Source organism: Aulonocara sp. 'chitande type north' Nkhata Bay, linkage group LG6, assembly GCF_057382095.1.
Source record: "Aulonocara sp. 'chitande type north' Nkhata Bay isolate Kocher_YH1m ecotype deep benthic linkage group LG6, A_spYH_male_GT1.1, whole genome shotgun sequence".
NCBI lineage: Eukaryota > Metazoa > Chordata > Actinopteri > Cichliformes > Cichlidae > Aulonocara > Aulonocara sp. 'chitande type north' Nkhata Bay.
In genome coordinates this window covers 9166907-9178259 of record NC_141349.1, presented here as the reverse complement: position 1 = coordinate 9178259, position 11353 = coordinate 9166907, and positions in this window count along the sequence as shown.

Below are 11353 nucleotides of genomic sequence, written 5' to 3'. Positions count from 1 at the left end.
CTATTATTAAAAAAAACAAACAAACAATTATACAGAAAAAACTAAACCTTGGGCCCACAAAAGAGGTCAAAGTAACAGAACGCTATTCAAAAGCTAACAACAATCAATACTACCGACACACACAAACTAACCTATCTAAACAAGACAAAGGGGAAACTTAAATAGTGGCTGATCAGACCCCAAAAACACGAAAAGGGGTAAAACACACAAAAACCTAACTGAAACTAACATAACAAATTCCATTTCCCCCCATGTTCCAGGGTTGTGGTATGACCCAATTTGCAGGTCTGCATATAAGCTTGCTCCGCCCCTTTTTCTACCTTTTAGCTGATAAACCAAGGGACTGGGAGCAGCTGCCACTGAGGCAATTCAGAAAACAAAAAAAGATTAAATCATACATTCATAACAGTGTAAATTCAAATGTGTGTGCTTATTTTAGAACACAGTATTATGTGATTTTATAAGTAAATTAATTCTAAACCAAAACTAATTCTTTATTAGCCTGTAAGTTAAAGCACAGGTGTTGAACTCCAGCAGGTTTTAAATGTGTCCTTGATCCAACACAGCTGATTTAAATGGCTAAATGACCTCCTCGACATGTCTTGCAGTTCTCCAGAAGCCTGATAATGAACTAATTATTTGATTCAGCTGTATTGGAGTAGAGATCTAAAAGCTGCAGGACGGTAGCTCTTGAGGACTGGAGTTGGACACACCTGCTCTGTTGTAACACTGATGTTTGATAGATATTACCACTGTGTGGCTGTAACTGCAGCCATCACATCAGCCTTTGCAGGGTTTGTTGGTTACCATCCTGATGACACAAAGAAACCTTTTACAAATGATCTAAGTTAATACTTCTTAGTTTAATTTTAACAGTTTATGTCTTGAATGCTTTCAGAAGAATCTCTTAATAGGGAGCAACCTTTATCTCACTTATTGGGATTTTCTTCTTTCCCTTTTCCTTGCAATAGCACATTTCTTCAGGTATAAATAAAAAACCAGCACTACCACTTGTGCAATATGACACACACACACAAAGGATATAGTGTAACACTACTTACATGCTAGTCTTCCTCCCTTCTTTTTACACTATGAGTAATTTGCAACACATCACGTAGGGTTTAAGCCTCGTCCCACACTCCACATTCTGCTGCGGCAGCATATATGGGGGCTTTTAGTATCTCCCTCTGTCATGTGGATGGGAATCATTTTTCTTCCTCATTACATAACTCAGATAAACCTCTTAAAAATGCTATGCCTCTCAGTGTGGAAATTGCTAATCTATGTGGATGCCTTGATGGCAGGCGGTAGCCAGTGTAATTTTCAATAACAGTTAACATGTTAACATTTTACCAGTGGTGGACACTTTTATCCACGAGGCTTTCAAGTGCTGCATTCATAGCATAGTTTGCCCGGCTGCCCTTGGCTTTCACAGTTGACACGCAGCAGTAGTTGCCTTCTTAGCGAACTTCAAAGCGAGTTACGTTGTGCTTGTTAGAGCCTATGTTGGTGACAGTTTATACAGATGAAAGAGTCAGAATGTCATGTTAGCAAGTCAAATGCAATCATGACATGATCATTTTTGTCTTACTCTCCAGCTCTCCTGCTTTTGCACTTTTCTCAGCTCATATAGCTGAGAAACAGCCAGACACTGTCTTCTCCTCCCCCCCATTTTTTACGCCTGCTTTCTCTCTTTATTCTGCCATTAATACGACATTGGAGCAATGCTGCAGAAAAGTATAGATGAGTGGGACTGCACTCCAACCCACATCCAGTGTGGAGCTTACAACCACGAACACAGAAGAGAGAAAATGGATTAATTTAGAAGATTAAGATACTTTATAATTATATCTCCAAAGTTTTTCTCTGTGCACTATTTACATGCTGATCGCACCACAATAAAACTTAATTCAGTCTGTTCTATTAAAGGAAGCATGGCAGCAATATGCTGTCGGTCTTTCTGCCTCGCTCACACTTGCATGCTTCAGTAAAAATAGACCGATGCTTGATGAATCTGCCTTATGTTGTGGCGAATCCTTTATCGATAGTGAAAGCCATTATTGCTGCAATGAAGGCCATGTGGATTGGAAGAGAGATGGAGGGAGGTGAGATCTTGGTGATGATAAATGCACCAGGCAGGGGCAAAGTAATTATTTAGCTGCTGCAAAGTAATGTTAGAGGTGCCTCCCACAGCATCAGTTTCCTCTTTCTATCAAAGTGACGACAGAAAGAGGGAGTAAATGGTAAATGGCCTGCATTTCTATAGCGCTTTTCAAGTCCTTAAGGACCCCAAAGCGCTTTACACTACATTCAGTCATTCACCCATTCACACACACATTCACACACTGGCGATAGCAAGCTACATTGTAGCCACAGATGCCCTGGGGCGCACTGACAGAGGCGAGGCTGCCGGACACAGGCGCCACCGTGCCCTCTGACCACCACCAGTAGGCAAACATGGGGTTAGTATCTTGCCCAAGGATATTTGGCATGCAGCCAGGATGCAGCCTTAGGGATAGGGATCGAACCACCGACGTTCTGATTAGTGGCTGACCTGCTCTGCCACCTGAGCTACAGCCACCCCAAGTGGGGAGAGTTTAAGACTTTGCTCATTTCATCTTCAGGCTGATTTGAGAACCTCGTGTTTGAAACACTTTAAACGTACGCACAACAGAAATGAACCTGCTGAGGGGGATATCAGTGGGTGTGAGGTCTCTAAATGTTATTGTGCTTGTTGCACATGACACGAAGCAAAAATGTATCATTTATGCATAATTTATAACAGGGTCACTTACACTTTTTACTCAGGGGTTAAAGTGAGCCAGAACAACCCAGGACAGTGTTTTTGGCACAGATGCCCATGACTGTATTTCAGTATCTAGCTAGCACTACAATAAACGAGCAAACATAAGTAAGGAAGTAACTTTTCAATGTGGCAAACACAACGTTTCTGTGAAGTCTGTCACACTGTGTGTGTGCTAGCTAATGGCACAGCTTCTATATTTGCCAGGAAGAAAAAATAAGGTGAAAAAAGTTCCCTCCAAGATGGAGAAAACACAGGACGGGAGAGGAAAAGGATAGATTAGTTTGAAAGTTAAAGACTGCTCAGTGACGTTAAATGGACTGAAAATTTAAAGCGTAGATGAGATTCAGTTTTGCCTTTTTGAGCAGCTGTTTCTCAGGAGGTAGAGCAGCAGCTAGCTACCAATCAAAAGGTTGGTGGTCCAATCCCTGCCTGCTCCAGTCTGCATGCCAAGTATCCTGGGGCAAGACACTAACCCCAAGTTGTTCTCCAATTGAAATATAAATGTATTTTTAAGTGACTTCTGCAGACAGTCCATGCTCTGAAGATTGCATGATGTCAAACGACATTTTGAAAAGTTCAGTGTCTAAAACACAGAGTCTAAGTCAAATCAGTCTCAGTGGGTTTACCTGTAGAGTAAACCAGATCTGAATCAGAGTTTATATGCACTGCAGGAAAAGCTTAATGGATACAGATGAGATCACACCTGGATCCGTTTATTTCCCAGCTATCCTTTCAGATCCATCAATAATCACTCATTTTGTCCCAACATGATCCCTATTCCTTTATTTTACAAGTGTCTCGGTGTTCCAGAATGCCACTGAAATTCACAGATCTATGATGATCTTTCTGTATGTTGATCTTTGACGAACAAGCAGAAAGCTCTATAAGGCACCCACATTTCTCACAACATGTTTGCCTTTATTAATAAAACTTTACATTGATGAAATGTTAGACTTGTCCAGTATTTTTTGAGCTGACTGTGAAACAATTACTATGTCTGACTCAGTAAAGCATCTCCACTCTGTAAGAGAGCGTTCCTCTAGCACCGAAGCTGATATTAGATCAGATTAGAAACAGTCAAACTGGGGGACATTAAAGCAGAGTTTTCATGTAAATCTCATCAAGTGTTTTTATCCAGTAATGGCAGAAAAAAATGAAATTCACTATAAAAATGTGCTTTTTACATCCCATCAGTACATTAAATGTTTATTGAAAAATAAGTGAAAAAATGAAAAGGTCATAAACTGCTGCAAAAACAACTTGACGGTGGATGCACCTCAGAGTGTATTACTGTCAAGGAGTCTAATATGACGGGTGGATCACTAAACTGCGTCTGATCCGTTTCTCCACATTTTAATCTTTACGGATAAAAATGTACAAATGTAAATGGAAAATTAGGATTCATCTGGTGAAACAATCAGGCTGGGTAAATAATGACCAAACTATAAGTGAAAAAATATAAAACATATAATTGACCTTCAATCTTATCCCACCTAACCAAAATGTCCATTGGCCTTATGTTGTATGATATGATTTTCTTTGTATAGATTAAGTGGTGGCAAATAATACTGTGTTAAGAGGTTGTGATCTGTCTGGGTATTTCTCTAAGACCAGCTTGTTTCCCACCAGAAAACAAGCTGAAACTGACAGAAAGTCTCATTATTTCAGCTGTTGATCTCCGGTGACAAAGCCAAGAAGCTTCAGGTCGCTGTGTCGCTCCTCAGTTACCTTTTAGGAACATGATAAAAACAACACAATGTAAAATGTGTATAACCACTGTATATAGTATAGGCCATGTGAATAACAGATGGTGATACGAATAGGAACATCGTTCAGGAGAAGGTCAAAAATTGTTGCCTTAAATTGCATGTCAGTGTCTCCCTCCTAGATAATACAAAGGTATTATGTCCTACACTGGTGTAGCTATTGTTAGGTTATGGGGGGTATTTTTTTTTCTTTGCCATTGAATGGATACACACAGAGACACACATACTTCCACTGATCCTATCACCACTTACTGTCTAGTAAAAGGGATTTTTAATAGCCTGAACCTATATTAAGACAGAGCATGGTATATTACCCTCTTAATGCTCCTCCAACGTGCAACCATTTCTTTTTTAGGTTGTTTTTTGCACGTTTGTCAACAGACACATCCTATAATGAGAAAACCTGTAGCTAATAACTAATTTTAAAACATAATATTAATTTATCATTTCTTTCATTGAGATAATTTCATCACTTTATCAGACATTTAATTGAACAATGTTTTGTTAATTAAACTACATATTTTGATTACTGTTTGGTCTGCACATTATTTCACATAAACGAGGCATCCTGGTAATACAGAATTATTGTTTTTAATTTCAGCTCACTGTGAAATGTAATAAATTGTTACTAATAGAAACAGAATACTGTTCCTGCTGTTCAACTGGTGACACACAGAATTAGCTGTAATTCTGAGGCAGCCAAAGAAAAGGGTATATATTTTTCAACAACAGTATGATCAGTGTTGCTTTGGCCATATAAAAAATTAATGTATTTCCCATGGTTTTCTACTTTAAAAAAAAGTAATTGGTTATTTACAATTTTATTTTTTAATCCTTATTGACAGTAATTCAGTATACTTCTCATTTCACTACTTTGCCTTTGATACATATTTACCACTATAAACCGCATGTTATATTTTAACCTTAGCTTAAACTGGTATTTCATCATTAAAGCCAAGTAACTGCCAGAAAACTTAAGAAAAATGTTACAATTTTAGAACATTTTGTTTTTAATTGAGTGTTTATTAAAGCTTCTGACAATTTTTAACCTTAATTAAATGTTATAAATGATATGCTAGGGGTTAGGTTAGCCAGTTAGCCATAAAGCTAATAGCAATGTTGAAATGTGCTCCAAAGAGTAGTTCTTCTGTAGACACAAGTGGCTACCAAACTACATTCCTGACTATTCATCACTGCTTTAATAACCAATTAGAAATCAACCGTTTGAGTCTGATAGCATTTTAGATCCAACTTTTTCAGAGTTAGCTTGATGTTAGCATCACTGAGTTAGATTAATGTCTTGCTTATGCAGATAGTTAGCACAGATATCCTGTTAAGAGAAGCAGCAGTGCATAGTTATTTCTGGCCTGAGCTCAGTTTGCACCTTACTATTCACGTTCTAGTTCTTTTGTGAGAAATAAATGAATGTACATATATATGAGCTCTTTTCCTTCTTCGTGTGAGCTGAAGCTGATTGCAGTCTACAGGAAGATCCAATATTGATGATTTTTGTTTCCCCCCAGCTTGCATGCTGGTAGTTGAAGAACTTATGTAAAGCAAGTCACAGCATAATTGTTTGCTTGGGTAATGTTATTACCCAATTTGTAAAATGTTATAGCATTTCAGAAAACTGTAATGTGGTTACCGTAATGGGCTATTTTGAAACACGTTACGCTGAACTTTGAGTCGGGCCTAATTACCATCACACACTGTAGGTCCACACAAGCTGGTGCTCAGGCTGACTTCTCTGCAACCCAAGGTTTATCAGTAATACCATTCTCTGAATTGCACTGCTAAGATATTTACATGTAGTCGCCTTTCACAAAGAACCAGTAGTGTGAACAACACACTACCGGAAGCAGCATTTTGGAAGCATCCACAGCTCTGTACACAATCACTATTCTTAATCGTGCAAAACAAACCATAATACTGTATGCATATGTTGCACCCTCAGAGAGACATGCCTCCATTCTCCTTTTTGCAACTTTATTCTCCTCAGTTCAGGTTTGGAGTTTACGGGCAGCATAGCGTGTCATCAGCAAAACATTGCTCTCACGTCTCAGACACTATATCACCTTCCCTATCCCTCCTAAAGGGAAAGAAGTCCAATTTAAAATCTTTAATAAAATTTACCCGACAAATAGACTCCTTGGTGATAGATTCAAAATAGAAACGGGTAATTGTGTATTTTGTGAAACAGAAGAGGAGGATTTGGACCATCTATTCTTTTTGTGCAGTTTTATACAAATATTTTGGTTTGATTTTCATACCTGGCTTTATTCCAGTGGGATTCAAATTACCCCATTTACCTTAAATATGATAATGTTTGGAGTGTTTTTGAAAGAAAAGAAAACTAATTATGGTGTTAATATTAATATAATATTAATATATTAATAATGTGCAAGCAATTTATACATAAATGTCGTTTTTTTAAGACTAAAGCAACACTAGCTTACTGGAAAAACCACTTAAACCAGTTGGTTAAATCTTTGACCTTAGTTAAAAAGAAAAAGGCTGCTTTTTTGTTTCCTTTGTGGAAGATTTTGATTTAGTAAGCTAATAATCTGTTAAATGATGTGACCCCATCTTTATATTTTCTTTTTCCTATGTATGAAAGTTGTTAATATGTAAGAAATGTTTATTCTCTGAATCTGTAATATATGGTGCATTTTGTTTGTATGTTAATATTACTAATAAAAAAAAAAACTTTGAACAGATAAATAAATTAAAATAAAGTTAAAAAAAAATAAAAAAAACCGTCTCAGACACTGTTTTTTTCCTTTTTCTGTGCTTACTGATGACATCACACCAGAGGTGGGACTAAGTCATTGTTTTGCAAGTCTCAAGTAAGTCTCAAGTCTTTATCCTCAAGTCTCAAGTCAAGTCTCAAGTAATGTCAGGCAAGTCAGAGTCGAGTCTCAAGTCACTGGTGTAAAAGTCCAAGTAAAGTCACAAGTCTGAAATTTTGAATTTCAAGTCCTTTCGAGTCTTAAAAAAAAAAAACGAAAAAAAGCATGTTGCAGTTATATGCTAAATGTAAATATTAGACCATGTAATTTTAAAATCTGTGTTTTTCTCAACACATGACAAAATAGTGAACTTAGAAAATATACACAAATTGTGAAATTGCACCTCTTTAAAATGCAGCTCAATTAAACCTAGCTCCAAGAATAATTTTCACCGACAGTTCTGAGATAAGCTGCATGTTATTCTTGGATGCGCTTGTAGGACCGGCTTTAAAATCGCATGACAAAAATATCATACACATTAAAAAAAACTGCATCACCAACGTAGCCTGGACAACATTTGCTAGTTAGATGAAGTCAGCTATCTCATCTTAGCATATTTATATGCATATTTATAATCATACGGTTCTTGGAGTGAGTGCATACACTCATGAAGTTTAGTAACTTCCGGTCACTGCAACAAGCCCAGGTACAGTTTACCGACGGATGGGTGCAGGACCTTGAAATGCACCGTGTAGAAAGTAAAGACCATCGTATGTATCATAAGTTTACCAGTCTCACAAATCGTCGTCATAAATACACATTCGTTAACCGTTTATTAATAGGACCTTTGAGCTCAACGGTAATTAATTAGCAGTGGAAATAATTTCTGGTAGCATCACAGAAATGTAGCAGTGACAATAATACTGTATGCTGTAATCGTACTGGGCAATTAGTGATACAAAACAACAGTTTTATCCTGTGAATAAAAGTATATGTTTTTGTCAATGTACCATAATAACAGAAGCGAAACGCAATATTGTGTCAGGACAATTCACTATTTATGCACAATAAACACAATAAATAAAGGAGCATAGCGCGACAATTTCTGTTCAGCGCCAGACTTGCTTGTAACCTATATCACCAATTATGTTAAGAAAAATGACGCATTAACTACAACAGCAGACTGACCTTTGTGTAAATGCTTGGAGCAGACTAACCTGTGAGCTGGAGGGTTCTGGGACGTTATAATTGGTCTTTGAATGGCTGCAATCCAGTCGCCTCTTTATTACTTCGGAAACATGGCTCGAACAATTTCTCTTCAACGACGTAATCCGATAACAACCGATCTCTTTACCCGTCGGCTTCCCGTGGCTGTCATGCGACCGGCTATTGCAGTTAATAATACAAAAGCTTCTTGACATTTTTGTGTTTCTTTTTATCGCTGTATAACTGATTTTAATTGAAAGCCTGCGTGCGCTAGTACCGCTTGCCACGAGTTCCCAGAATCCTTTGCGGTTCTACCCGTGAATGACGTCACATTTTCAATCTCTATATAATATGCGTGTTAAATTTTATATTTGGGGTAAAATATCAAGTCTTTTCAAGTAAACCGGTTCAAGTCCAATTCAAGTCCCAAGTCATTGGTGTAAAAGTCCAAGTCAAGTCACAAGTCTTACAACATTTTTTCAAGTCAAGTCTAAAGTCATAAAATTAATGACTCGAGTCTGACTCGAGTCCAAGTCATGTGACTCGAGTCCACACCTCTGCATCACACGTCTGAACTCTGACCTCCTGGAGCTAGTAAACTACAAAAATTAACTAGAAATGTGTCCAAAAACAAAACACAATTAAATAAGAATAGTCTTTAAAGATTTTCCCAACGATTCAGAAAAATGTAAGTTTTATAACTACTTTTAGAGCGCAACAGATACATAAAATAATCACTGCCTACAAAGACGGGCAAGTTGATTAAAATGCAAATATGTTTGTGAGGCGCCTTAATCTATTCAGCCCTTCAGCTTGGCCCCTGGCTGACTGACACAACTTAACCTCAACTTTCATGTGCACTGGAAGGCAGCTGCTAGCAAGCTTCTTATATCCAGTATGTGTCTTTCCTTGGCTCATTGATCATTTCAGCATAACTGTCAGAAAATTCTTAATGTGGCCTAGATACTCCTGCAAAAAATCCTTAAAATACACCATATTGTCAGAAGTATTCACTTGTCTGTCTTCACATCCCATTCTTAATCCATAAGGTTTAAATGTAACTGATGTTGATGAAACTGTTCAAAATGTCTTGCTCTAGAGTCCTTTACACCACTACGTCCGACGCTTTGCCTTGCATCTTATAAGCCTGCTAGCAGCTGACTGTGGAGTATTTAGTAGTGAGGACTGGACTGTTGCACAGCTGCCATCCAATCATGGTAGCACACTGGAATTCGCTGAGAACGACCCATTCCTTAACAAATGTTGCAAGTTGTCTGCATGCCTGGATGTTTGATCCTGTGGCCATTGAGGAGATTGGAACACCTGAATTCAGTGGGTAAGTGAATCATTTTAATATAATTTCAATATAGTATATAGTCCCATGGTCTAGTACCACCATCCACATACTGGTACACTGACACTGCACTGCATGATTGCCAATACCTCTATAAACAGAAGGGAAGCATCATTTCATGTAATCCCTGTGGCATGTCCCTCTGCATCAATTCTGTTAGCATAGACATAATGAAAGACAGACTGTAAATAGTGTGTGTGTGTGTGTGTGTGTGTGTGTGTGTGTGTTCTTTACGAGCAAGTGTGTAAACAAAAGGGGGGAAACATATTCCAGACTAAGTATAAGAATTAGGGGTGAAAAGGGCGTTTTTGAGCTGAAAATGGAGATGTCAAATTCTTGCTTCCGGGATGTAATTAATTGCATGGCATCCCACAAAGATGCCTTTATCTTCCTCGTCTGTTGCTCCTTCCATTCTAATGGAATATGGATTTATGCACACATTTGCTTACTGTTGTTTATCCAGAAAGAGATGGTTGGCTCTTTGTACACTTTGTGCAAGTTTAATAAGAGAAAGAACCAAGGGATCTTTCTGGTTTGACGCTGTGATAAGATTTATGATCAAAATAAAAGACACAGACAAAAAAAAAGGAATATGCAGTAGGTTTAACACACTTCTGACAGAGATTGCAGGCGGTCGATTGCCTTTGAAGCTTCTATTGGAAGCAACCATAAAACTGTGACAACAGTGTGACAGAGCACATTCAATTCAACGACTGTCAAATATCACATATGGAAGTTAAACGAAAAGGGAGTTAGCACAGTACCAAAGTAAATGTACTCTCAGATGTAATGCAGTATTTACTCAGAATACAATGAAACAATACAAAATACACAACAGTTACCCAGCAAATTAGGCTGCTGCTCTGTTCTGAGTTGCATTTCTTTCTTCCAATAATATTCTGTGACTTCACATAGGAAAACATGAACCTTTTATGAGAAGTGGTCATTATGACCATCTCATCCAAACTGGCTGGAGTCAAGCACAGTGGAAAAAGTATTTTTCATTCATAAAATGAAAGTAGTCACCATTACCCATCATTTAAAACACTGTAACAGCTCATCTCATGTCCTGTGGGATTCATTAACTGGCTGGAATCATACTGTCTTTTTGCCATCAATAGACTTCCATAGACTTATTTACTCTGATTTCTATTCTGGGAAGTTATTTTTTCCATGCTGACATTGTTGTAAGACAGCCAAGAGGCGCTGCCATTCTTGAAGGCAACAATGGCAACTATGAACAAGGTGTTATGAGAAGCAGGCTACATTGTGATAGGTCATACAATTAAACTATATGTAATGTGCGATGAAGACATGGTGGCTAAATCTGTGACTGTTGGCACACCTCTCACAACACCACTGACAACAATGGTTCCAGTTGTGTGTTCAAGAAGTTGTGCTTCCGTGCTGGTTCAAGCATCAATCTTTTCACAGCCAAAATGCATGAAGCTGTATCTAGATTGGGCACTGGCCCTGTTTTAGGTTTGCTTTC